Raw genomic sequence first — 13,016 nt, forward strand, 5'->3', positions numbered from 1 at the left:
ACACCACAGTATGAATGAAATCAGATTTATGTGTATTCTATGTGCATTGTGTATTGAACAACTACTGCAAAACATTTGGTGTGAAAGCCCCCCAATACAGACACATTCTCAAAGATTTGTATTATTTCAGCCAGTAGTTCTGAGATTAACGTTTTAGAAATGAAATGGGTCCTTACAAAGGCTGTACTAGGTCACTATGTGCAGAAATGTGTGCTACGTCATTGCTCTCCCTGTGACCTTATTGGATATCGCAGGGCAGTCCTGGGCCAGCTTTCTTTCACTATGCATCTTGCTAGTTGTTACTCTGATGGTGAGGGGCTGAAGCTTATTAGCTGAAATGGAATTGCTACTGTAGGTGGCTAGCATAAGGAAGTTGAGTTTGTAGTACTCTATGATGATAGCACTTTAAAAAACAAAGTTTAGTGAAAATTGTTGCCTTCAAATTACAGAATTGTTATTCATTGAGGTAAACAGGGATTCTGCTCATAGATTATCTATTCGTAGACACATTCGGCTAAAAGAGGTTTAAAAAAATATATACTTACGTATTTGCCAACGTTCTTGATAATGTCTTTAATCCCATATATCTTCTTAGTGAGGTACCTTGACCTAGCTAATCGGCCCATGCAGCCAGTCTACTACAAGCTGCTCCAGAAGACACTTGAGCTCTGACACGAAGAAAACAAGCACACTGTAAAAGGCTTCTATTAAGTTTTAAAAGAACCATTCAAAGGATAATTTTTAAGCAGAAGACAATTGGTGGACTACAAGCCAAGAGGTATCAAGGTGACTTGGTTAATAGAATCAACTAATAAAGGAAGGAAAAAATGGCACAGGGAGACAGGGTTACTAAAGATCAGAAGGAGAATGCAAAGAAAGCTCTGGGGGATGCGACCGAGGAGGAAAAAGCATTGCTGGAGGCCATGGGGTGGATGAATGGGGAGGACGATGCAATGCTAAATGTAATCCGCTATACAGAGGCCCGCAATGCCTTACCTTGGGATCAGAAGACACGTCAGGAGAAGATTACTTACTACATTTACCGTTGGTTTTTCATGTTCATTATTCTTTCTGTCCTCTTTTCACTATTTATGGTGTCTGGGGTGACTGTGGTAGGAGTCAAAAGGTGCTTGGTGACAGCTTGGCATGAGATTTCATTGTTTTTCTTAGAATTTGCCACATACCTATTTGCGCAGGATGAAGGGGAGGAGATGATTGAACTGTAGGTGTATGGGACAATATTAAACAACATATCCTCATGAAAACTTCTGGATCACCAGGCCAAAAAGGATTATTTATTTTATTTGTTTGGAAAAATATGTTTTTGTTTGTTATTAAGGAAATCAACTTTATGTAATCTGGATATGATCTGAACTCCATCAATAAACAAAACTGTGTTCATTCATAATTGGTTATTATTCTACTACATTGTTAAGTGTATCAGTTATAGTTTAATAAAAAATAAATAACAGAAGGGTCAATACCAGAGACAGCAGTGGATATAAAATGTGGTGTAAAAAAGGTTGTTGTACTAAATTTAATTTTTGCCGGACCGCGTAAGCGGAGTCTGCTAAGAAGAGCGAGTGACTCCATTGAGGATTGTGTTAAACTGACAAGCATTTATTATTAAGTTTACCTCCACCCTAGTGTCTATGAAATTTATTGCTTTTGCCACTGGACATTTTAACAGCTTATTAGCCAGTAATAGGCTTACTAGTATCTACTAACGTCGAATGTCTCTTACTGAGTGCCTGACAGAGTGACTGACTGACTGACTACTCCTTGTTAAATAGCGTAGTGGTTAGAGAAGCAAACCTGTGAACTATAGGTCTCGAGTTCGTATCTCCACGCAGGTGAAGCGCAGTACGCATTATGAATGATTCAGTATAGACAAAAACTTCGCTGGCTAAAACCTCTAGTGACCATGTTATAGTAAGCCTGAAATAAGACAGTTTACAATTATAGTGCGACTCTTTCTGGTGGATTTTCGAAGTACGCATCCGATGTGTTTAGGGTCAGGATAGACAAACACATTTGCTGGCTACAACATAGGCTACAATAGTGACGTTACATTGAGCCTAAACTAAAACTGTATACGGTTATATTGCGACTGTTTCTGGCATGGAAAAGTTCATCTCCAGTCTTGCTAGCAAATGCTCAATACTTAAGATTATTCCTAGGAAGTTAGTAGATACTAGTAAGCCTGTTACTAGCTAATAAGCTGTTCAAACGGCCAGTGTGTCACGGTACGGTGAGCAGCAGCACCACCGTTCCGTGCACTCTCACATCCCTTCACTTATGAACACATCCCAGACTTGTTTTGTCTTTAACCATGCACACCAGGTCCCTATCACATCATTTGTAAGTGTTTAAATGTTTCCCCTCTGCTCCCCGCATTTGTGGATCGTTGTGTTTGACGTCGTTATGTGTTGCCGTTATGTGTAAGTTCCTTATAACTGTTGCTTACATTAATTTTGCTGCCTAAGTCAGCCCTTTCTTTTGTTTGGTCACGCTTGATATTTTGTTTACTAAAGCTGAAACGACCGCATTCCGCCTGTGCCTGGTTCCTTACTCCCGCACCCGACGTGATACAGTGGCAAAAGCTAACAGTTCATAGATACTATTTGTGGTGGAGGTAAACTTAATAAGAAACGTTAGTCAGTTTAACACAATCCTCAATGGTGTTTAGCGATTGGTGAAATGACCAAAATAGAGCTTTATGGTCACAAACAAAAGCGCTGTGTTTAGACAAGGTCAACAAGGCCTATAGTGAACAGAATACCATCCCCACTGTGAAGCATGGTGGTGGCGCACTGATGTTTTGGGGGTGTGTGAGCTCTAAAGGCATGGTGAATCTTGAGATAATTGATGGCAAGATGAATGCAGCATGTAATCAGAAAATACTAGCCGACAATTTGCATTCTTCTGCATGAAAGCTGTACATGGGACACTCTTAGACTTTCCAGCACGACAATGACCCTAAGCACAAGGCCAAGTTGACCCTCCAGTGGTTACAGCAGAAAAAGATGAAGGTTCTGAAGTGGCCATCACAGTCTCCTGACCTTAATGTAATCGAGCCACTCTTGGAAGTTCTCAAACGTGCAGTTCATGCAATATGACCAAAGATTTTGCATGACCTGGAGGCATTTTGCCAAGACGAATGGGCAGCTATACCACCTGCAAGAATTCAGGGCCTCATTAGACAACTATTACAAAAGGCTACACACTGTAATTGATGCTAAAGGGGGCAATACACATTATTAAGAACTAAGGGTATGCAGACTTTTGAACAGGGGTCAGTTAATTTTCTTTCTTTGTTGCCATGTTTTGTTTTACGGTTGTGCCATTCTGTTATGACCTACAGTTGAATTTGAATCCCATAAGAAATAAAATACATGTTTTTCCTGCTCACTCATGTTTTCTTTACAAATGGTACATATATTACCAATTCTCCAAGGGTATGCAAACTTCTGAGCACAACTGTACATAGACACATTTGCTATTGATTTGCTATTGAAATGTCAGTAAAAAGTATACTACCTTACTATGGTGGTGGTCTTATAGTTTCTGATAGGAATACCATAGTACAGGGCTGCCAACTCTGTTCCTGGAGATCTACTGGAGATCTAAATAAGTGTAGGTAAGGATATTAATGTGGAAATAGTTTGTATGGAGGAATGGTCTAACGGCACTTTCATGCTCTGGTTATAAATTGACAGTTTTGACATTACAACTGTTTGCTAACCTAAAGAGTCCTTTCACTAAGGTGGTGGTTAGGCAGTCCGCTTTTAGTGGTGCCGTCCCTCCCTTGGAACCTGTGCTGGCTGCACACTTTCTACCGTCGTGGGCTCAGAATATCCTCTTTTCCCTCAACCTGTGTCGCCCACCTTGTGTGCGATCAGTTCAGTCGATCATGTCGTTGTTGGGCACGGTGGCAGCTGCGCATGCGATGGTTCCCTTGGGACTGCTGCATATGTGACGACTTCAAGCTTGGTTCTCCCTCTGCGTCATCGAAAACGACTCCTATCCCTGCTGACCAGCCTATGGGGGGGATCTGGCCTATTGGAGAGACCATGTCTAACTCTTTCTGGGTGTCCCCATGGGGAAAGTGATATCATTCGTTCAGGTGTTCATGGACGCCTCCCTGCAAGGGTGGGGAGGCATATGTCAGGAGCAGGCGATAGTGGGAGTGTGGCCTTCGGGCTCTTATCACATCAATCTTTTGGAGTTGGACAACGTTCTGCTGGTGTTAACCCACTTCCTGGTCCTGATCAGAGGCCACGACGTTCTGATGGGCTCAGACAATCAGGCCACGGTCTCCTACATGAATTGCCAGCAGGGAGTCAGGTCTCCTGCTCTCCACCTGTCGACCATGCGCCTGTGTCCCTGGGCTCACATACACCTGCGCTCTCTCTCAGCTGTTTACATTCCAGGACGGCTGAAAATTGTCTTCGAGACGACGAGCGTCTGGCTCACTGGCTTTGCGATTGTATTGTATATGCCTACGAATCTTCAGGGTGCACGGCTCCCGAGGGTCTCAGAGCCCACTCCACACGGGGGGATCGCTGCCTCCTCTGCCTTTTTTCAGGGGGTTAGGGTAGACGATTTGCACCGTGGCGTCGTGGTCGTCACTGTCGGCTTTTATTAGTTTCTTCTCCGTCTCTGACTCACTTGGTTCTCAGTACTGACACTGGCAATGTGAAATTATTGTTGTCAGAGCCCATACATTGGTGGGTTCTCTTTCTTTCTTTTACTGTGTGTCATTTTGCCCCAGACTCCTATCGGGTTGGGGCATGTGAACTTGCATGGCCCCATTGGGGGAGTGGTATGAGTGATGTCTCTCAATACCGCAGCCTGGGTTCGCCTCCCATCAGGGGCTTCTTCTTGTTTTCTATTGAGTTGAGGTCTAGCGGGATCATTCCCGTTAGACTCGGCCCAACACATTGTGTTGCTTTTTCTATGTCCTGCGCCGTTGCGTGTTTTTTGTATGGGCTTTATGTGAGCAATTTCCCGTCTTCCCACGGCCTTTTGTTGCGACTTATGGCGATCACACCCACACCTTGTGGCGTCGGGCGCATTCTCTATTTCACAGCCCTGTGATCTAGCAGGTTTGCATCTGCCTATCATTTTTGTGAACCGGGTTCAATCCCCTGTTGGTTTAGTATTTTGGTCCTTTCCTTTACAGTCGTGTCTTCACTCACTCTGTAGGGTTGAGATGGTCTATTATACACGTTTTTTACGCATTCCTTGTATTCACTTGTTCCTTTCTGCCTTTGGCGGGCTGCGGGGTTTGTGTGGGATTTGGGTTGTAGGCATAGTCTGGTACTTGACCCAGCGGGTCCCTTGCTTACTGTTGGGTTCAGCAGGGAGTATATCCTGGCTCGCTCGCTCCGCCGTAAACCACTAGGAGCTAAGCCCTCTAGGGGGCGGAGCTCCATGATATATAACGTTAGTTACCAGGAATGTAACTCCGGTTATATGAGTGGAGCGGAGCCCCCTAGACTTGTTGCCCTGCCTCACCTGGCTTTTCTGCTGGCTGAAGAAATTGTGACTGCCGCTTACGTGGCGGGGGTAAACCACTAGTAGCTAAGCCCTCTAGGGGGCTCCACTCATATAACCGCAGTTACATTGCATTGAATATTAAGTAACTCCCTCTGATGTTCGCTATTGGTCAGTTTAAATGGGTGTTCCTGAATATTAAGTTACACCCACTGATGCTCGCCATTGGTCAGTTTGGGGACATCCTGGTTTGACACACGTTTCACCGCTAGGTGTCACTTATGGGTATGACGTCATTACGCTGAGTGTACTAATGGAGGAAGAGTAAACTAAAGTTAGAACTTTATTTCAGAGTCCATGTGATTTAATTCAATATCATTTGTCAAGATATAACACTAGGTTCAAGCGGTTCAAGCCCTGATATAGAAAACAAAAGTGCATTTGCTTTGACTACATGTTGAAAAAGCACTCTAGTCTAGTTATTTTCTAATTACATTTAATTGTATTTTGTTTCAGGATTAAAATTGTTTGATAACATACAACTACAAATATATTAATTTGAAGACTGAAGTGCCTCTAAAAAAGTTGTAAATGTTTTGGTTACAGTCAAGAATGAAACACTGGTGGTTTAGAAAGCTGCTGAGTGCAGTTATAATACAGACACATGCATACATACACATGCACAGTCATACTCACTATACCTGCCATGGTCAGTTTTTCTTTGAGTAGCCATTGCTTGGTTATATGTGATACAGTAGAAGGCCATCATTAGGAGGTTGATGGTTGAGAATGCTGCTTATTGTAGTTAAAATATAGTTGATCTGAGCTGTTCATTTTACAAAGTGAAACAGGCCTCCCTTTTGCACAAGTTTATACAGTATTACCATGTATGTATTTTCCATAGATTCAACATATTACACAAATGTGAACATGCTGTGTAAGGTACATTGTGCGGTGGACCTGTGAACAACAACTTCAGTGACAGTTAAACTGTTCTGATGGTCCTTTGCCGAGACCTGTGGGTTCTGCCGTGTAGATCTGACCAGTTTTCATACAAATCACTGTAATGGTTTCTCTTTCCTCTTACTTGCACTGTTCAATTTAACAGCAATCTTCTAGAAAGTTGAAATTGGTAACTGGAAGTGTGGAATTTTCTATAGCCTGTTGCAAGTTTTAATTTGCATCATATAGAGGTCAGGTCAACATCTGTTTACAGAACAATTCATTTTTCCAGGGGTGCCTGGAACAAACACATTTTTTATTATATAGTAATGACGTGGTTATGGACTTAAAACATTGTTGGGAGGAATATAAGTGTTAAATCTAATTTAACCCTTATCCTAAAAGTTGATTCAATAGCATAAATTACAAGTAGAACAGGTCCAAAAGAGCACAACATACATTATTGAAAGTTAATTAATATAGCCCAAAATCTTAAAGTTAATGGCATAACCTAAAAATACAAAATTAGTTGATATGCCAGTTAGACAATTAAACATTTAATTACCCAATTAAATATTGAAAACATTACATTCCAACACTGTCAAAACTAAACTGTTTCTTTATGTACTGTGTATTCAGCTTTGCCCAGATTCTGTAGGCTTTTGGTTCATCCTATCATGTTGTATGGCCAGGTGAACATTTACAAAACACTGTCCAGTTTACTCTTGCTAAATAAATGATGTGCCTTATCTCTTTGTCTCATCAAATTGTATTGGTTCGGCTGTGTTCACCACTTTAGGGAAGTATCTGGTTAAGATCTAAGTAACCAGGTAAAGCAAGCAAGTTTATTTATATAGCAAAATCATATCATACATCGAAGCAATTCAATGTGCATTACAAAGAAAAAAATTAATAAATATAAATATATATATATATATATATATATATATATATATATATATATATATATATATATTTATATATATATAGTCGGGAGAACAAGTATTTGATACACTACCGATTTTGCAGGTTTTCCTATTTACAAAGCATGTAGAGGCCTAAAATCCAGAAAATCACATTGTATGATTTTTAAATAATTAATTTGTCTCTGATCTTCTTGTAGTTTATTCCATTTGTGTACAGCATAAGTGCTAAACCTTTCAGAAATTTATAAACTAAAAGCACCACTTTAAAATCTATTCTGTAACTGACTGGAAGCCAATGCAAAGATTTAAGAACCGGAGTGATGTGCTCTTTTCTCTTGGTCCTGGTTAACATTCTAGCAGCAGCATTCTGAAAGAGCTGCAGCTGTTTTACAGTCTTTTTGGTGAGTCCAGTTAATATGCCATTACAGTAGTCAACCCTACTAGAGATAAACGCTTAGATGAGCTTCTCTTGGTCTTTCTGGGGCACCAAGCCTTTGATTCTGGCTATACTTTAGTTGATAGAATGCTGTTTTGGTGACCGTTTTGGTATGACTGTTAAATGTGAGGTCTGAGTCTATCAGAACACCAAGATTACGCACTTGATCCCTGGTTTTAAGGGCCTGAGAATCCAGCTCTTTACTAATCCTTGTTCTTTTATTTTTGTTGCTAAACACAAAAATCTCTTGGTTTAATTGTAAACAATTTCGGGGGTTCAAAACTAACCAGTGATCAATAAAATTAGAAGGAAGTGTGTAAATAATCAATTAAGGTCACTGGTTAGTTATTTATCTCATCCTTAGCAACTTCACAAAACTGGTGAACACAGCCAAATACTATTTTTTACACCACTGCATAGACGATGGCCATGACAAATTATTATTTTGTTTACATTTCTAAATAATGACAACATAGTGTATATTAAGCTACAAAATAAATGGAACTTGCCTGCTTGAATAGAGTGACAGGTGCATCACATCTTTGGCTAGTTATAACGTACCCTAATTGACTAGACTTGGCTTAAGCCACCTGTCAAACCCCGGGCCGTGTAAATGTGCCACATCATGGCAGAAATAATAAGTAGCATACCTCGTCGGGTAGCTAGCTATATTTTAACGTAACTATAAGGGTTGTCGAGTTGTCTGTCTCTGGAAAGCTATTCGAATCTCAGATTCAAAGATTTTAGTAGATAAGCGATCTTAGCGATCGTTAACTATCCCTAAATATATAGCTAGCGGTTGTCAATTGGAAGCACTTACCAAAATCTTCGGGATTGACCCAGTAATACTTCCTTCATAAACGCATACACTTAATCGAAAACACGACACCAATGGAAACATTCAATGGGCGTAACTTAATATTAAGGAACCCCCATATTAAGTTATGCCCCCGACTTGCGGTGTGCAGATATACCCTCTTCGCGGGTGCTGTCAGTATTGCAGTACTCAACAAATTATTGTTTATCGGTAACTTTACTGGCGGTTGACTTCAACTCGAGCACTTCACAGGTATTCTTTTCAGTTTATTATCGAAGAGTAGTCATTTGTGTCGTGAATGCTGGGCTATAATGTTTACCTGGCTCAAGTGTATGAATCCTGCGTAAAAATGTGTTAGTGGGCTACACATCTGTTAGTTGAATAGATGGGTTGAAATTGGAATATCTCTTTTTGCGTCCCGCAACTCAATCTTCCCACAAAAAGCATTTAACGAAAAGGCCAACCGTGCCTCAGACCCTTCACCTTCTGTTCCCGAGACGATGTGTTGGGTGAGTCCACCAGTTAATCCTTGCTTGTCATTATTTATTGTTTTTGCTAATCTAAGCTAAACAGCCTAATGTTGTTGCCAGTTGTGTTTCCACCGAAGTATATTCTAATTGTGGAATTTGCGTGCTCTGCATAAATTATAGATCTCCCCCTTTTTTTTTTTTTTAGATGAACATCTCTAGAAACCTTGACTACTTTATCCCATTGCCTATTCAAGTAGCCTGTTTTATTAGGAATAATTTAATAGACAAGTAGGCCTATTGGTTGTGGCTAACCATCCATTAATCAAGCTAATGTTTATAAGTCCACACCTGAACCGCATTCTAACCACGTTTCAGTCTAAACATGAACGTACAATTCCATAAAAAAATCTTAGGTTTGATTCAGCGTTAAGAGCTGATATGTGTTTTATACAGTAGTCTAACGTTGCAGTTGTTGTACTCGGTACTTTAATCATGTGAACAATAAGATAGGAGAACTATGGAATCATAGGCCAGCAACCTTTTATCTAGATTTACATGGGCTACGTATAGTTGCTGCCAGTTATTGTGGTAAGTTATGGACTGAAATTTAAGGGCTGTGTCAACTTGCATTTATTTAATTCCATGTCGATCCCTGTCCTTAGATTACAATTAAATACAAATTAACAATGCACTTATTGTTAAACAGAAAAGTGTGTATTAAGGGCATAATTTGAACACATTCTTACATTTAATGTTGATTAACTACAGAAGATTGAGATTAATCAGAATAGATCTTTTAATTGTCTGGCAGCATTTGTAATATTATTGTTAAGTGACCAGAAAGGTGTGTATTTTTCACTAGTGCATTATACCTCCAACCCCCCCTCCCTATATGGGCTGGTGCAGCATGTGAATCCTGGGTTGAAAATGACTCCCACTCCAGCCTAGTTGCTGTAGTAGATTTATCATGCCCTTAAGAGATGCAAAGGAGTCTTGGAAGTCTCCTGTCTGCAAGCAATGCTAGAAAACACTGACTGTGGGTAAAAAGATTGAAATGACTAGAGGATACGTTGGCAAATGTGTTGTGGAACATACACCATTCTATGAAACAAAGCTTCCTCAAGGTTTGTTAAATGGCATTGGCACTTGCATTGGAACCAGTTCTATGGTCATTAACATGGAACACTTTAGGTATAAAAACATGTTGTTTTGTCATGTTCATCTTCTAAAGTAAGTCTTAATGTCCCAAAATAAAAGTGAAAAAGTAGAACAATACTTCATGCTAGTCCTGTCTTGCTGCTTCCCCACATTAGGGTAGGCTGTGTGCATATGGGATTCAAGATAGTTGTGGACAATTGATTGAGTCACTATCAATCAGTACATTGGAAAATGTCAATTCTGTCTTGAAGCCTACAACTGCAGTCCTTCATTGGGTTCGGCATGTCATTTTTATTTTGTGAAATTGTCTATGGAATACAAGTCACAGAGAAACAATTATGGAATGAAAGAGATGGTTTTGGTAGTTTTTGGTAGGTTATAAAATGTATGAATTGCAGAAACACTCAAAGGACCATCTGTACAGGACAAACACTAAAGTGTTTTTAGAATCAATGTTTTCCAATGAATCGACAGATGATGACTCAGTGCTTTTGCTAGCAAATCAAATTACAACTTAAGCAAGATTGTTGATTACAGCTCTATGTTTGGTGTCAATTTCCTGCCTAAACTAACCAATAAAAAAAAAACTGCTCTTTAATTGGTTAGGAAGAAAATCCCTCAAACGAGTAAACCAATCAAGGAGCAATATCTTCCACTTCCACCCACGTCTCGCCCCCTCATGTCTAAAGAATGCAAAACAAAAGAAAAAAAAACTAAAACAAAACTCATTCAAAATATAAGTTCATCTAGAATATTTATTTTGAATTAATTATTTTGTATTTTTTGAACTTTTGGATTATTTTTAATGTGTTTTTCTAATTAGTTTAGGTGTGAAATTGATGCCAAAAGCTTATTTCTTGCAAATTCTGTACATCACTGGTAATAAGCATTTCTCCTTTTCCAAGATAATACTTCCACCTGACAGGTGGGGCATATCAAGAAGCTGCTTAAACATGATCATTACACAGAGAAGAGTAAAACGACACCCTAAAATGTGCAATTCTGTCAAATGTTTTTTTGTTTTGAGAAAATTTGAAATTGGAATGCTGTCTGCAGGCAACAACATATCTTGTTTATCAAATGCTTATCTTGGCAACCTAATACTAGTCCAGGACCTCTGGTCTTTTTGCCTGCGGGGATCATCTGAGACCAGACACCAAAACTGTGGGTTTGCACAACCAAATAATTTCTGTACATGCTGTCAGACCATCTCAGGTATGCTCATCTGCATGGTCGTTGTCCTCACCAGGGTCTTAACCTTATTACAGTTTGATGTTGCAACTTCATTGGAGAAATGCTCACTTTCAGTATCTACTAGTATGTTGTTTAGAATAAATTCCAGTTTAAACTATACAGGGCAGATGGAGATGTGGGTGAAAGTTTTGCTGAGGTCAGAGTTGGGAACTAAGTGCTCCATTATTGTGGCAGACAGCAAACATAATTACATTTTATTGATGACTTTTTGAATGCACAGATTGTTGTCACCCATGGCATGTTTTGGATGCTCTGGTTCCAGCTCCAGCTAACATCCAGCTACTTGCATAGCCATTTGAGAATGGGACAAGATGCAACTGGCTTTATCCACTTTATGCAAAGGACATGTCATGCTGCGTTAGGCAAATGGTGATCTCAAACGAGCCTATATATATTTATTTTTTATTTAACTAACCAAGACATGTATATAAATATTAGCCATGTGAAAGCCAAAGATTAGGGCCTAATGAATTTGTCAATTGAAAGATTTACTTAAGTTGGACTCAGTACAAACCTTCACTGGGTAATAATAGGAAACCAGTAACATGGATCTTGTTAACCAATGTATGTAAACCATAACTACAAATAAATAATGTATTTGTTTATTAACTTTTACAATAAACCTTGAGACTTGATTACATTATGTGGATGATAATCTCAAATTAATGATATAGTAAGTTGATGCATTTGCAATTGTACTTTAATAGATAACTGCTTGAATACTGAATAGTTTTACAACAGGCCGTAATGCCCAGTAGGTAACCGACAATCTATCTGTATAATTGCTTCTGTGAGTCAAGATGCTGGAAGATTGGTTGACACAGTTAACTTTTTGTCTTGGAGAATGTGTTAAATTAACAGTTAACTTTTCCATTCCTCTGGAGAGCTGTCAGTGACATCTGTTAATTATTATTAGTGGCTAGAACTTTACATGGATGGTGAAAGTGATTTTATGTCTTAATTGTGGCACATATTCACCTAAAATACACAGCGCGGGCCATTGAAAACGTATTTGCCGGTTCGATCTATAAAAGGGTCCTCCCTGAAGCTGGCCCACACTCCTTTACAGTAGGTGGCGGTAATGCACCAATATCGTTGTATGCCCAACGTTGTAAAAATCCACAGAAGATCTCTAAATGCATTACCAGAGATACTAGAGAGCCAGAGGTCTCTTTTGCTTCTTTAAAGCTTGCGTTCTTCAGAAGTCCGTAATGTTACCAGGTAACAATGTTATATTACAAATAGCTGATTTTCGAAAATATTAATAATATTAATGCCGTGGCGTATATCGTGCTAATGGCGCACCTTTTTCCCATAATGCAACGTACAACACGTTGGCATCTTAATGAAATCAAACACAATGCGAGTTCATCTTGCCTGTCTTCATCAAAAGTATCTCTGTTGTACCTCACTTATGACGACAGACGACCACACGAGACCCTGTGAACCCAAAAGCAAGAGGCGGGACTAGTGATAATATATTCAAACGTATCGGTTTTTTATTTGTCAGATTT

Source organism: Esox lucius, chromosome 17 (assembly GCF_011004845.1).
Source record: "Esox lucius isolate fEsoLuc1 chromosome 17, fEsoLuc1.pri, whole genome shotgun sequence".
Classification (NCBI taxonomy): domain Eukaryota; kingdom Metazoa; phylum Chordata; class Actinopteri; order Esociformes; family Esocidae; genus Esox; species Esox lucius.